A 687-nucleotide genomic window follows, 5' to 3' on the forward strand; every position below is an offset into this window, starting at 1 on the left:
TATATATATAGTAGTAGTATAGTATATATATATATATATATATATATATATATATATATATATAGATATATATAGATATATATATTCATATATATATATGGCATAGTAGAATTTTTTACTTTAAACTTCATATTTATGTTGCAAGAGCAAGGAAATACACACTGGACTTCTAATAGAAAACAGAAAACAAATGCCGAGCTACAGTCTACGCCATACTTTTGTTGGGGTTTGTAGGCATGCTTCGATCACTTTTGCGAGCACTCAGTACTCGGTCTGTGCATTCGCCCATGTGTAGCTAGTAAAAACCTCACATACAATTAAGTGACAGAGTCGTTGCTTGTGTCTCGCCTGTAAACATGATCACATGCATGTAGGTTATAAGTTATATGAGCGCATGCCCACATGTCATGCTTATCTTCACGTGCACACACTGTTCTTCCTCCTACCGCAGCCGGAACTCATCAGAACGGTGCAGATGGGACCCTTTAAACACAAATTCGACGATGGACTGGACATTCGCAAGGTATGTTAATGCACCTCAACACACTTGCAGTGATGTGTCTTCCTTAGACCTCTCATCCTAATAGTGAGCTATTCCAATCAGTTCGTGGCCGAGTTAGGTGACCTGAATTGCCTTTGGTTGTGTGTGAATGATGGTATATTTGTGTGTGTAGTGGTATATCCATA

The sequence above is a fragment of the Sphaeroforma arctica genome (assembly GCF_001186125.1).
Source record: "Sphaeroforma arctica JP610 unplaced genomic scaffold supercont1.3064, whole genome shotgun sequence".
In the NCBI taxonomy this organism is placed as follows: Eukaryota; class Ichthyosporea; order Ichthyophonida; genus Sphaeroforma; species Sphaeroforma arctica.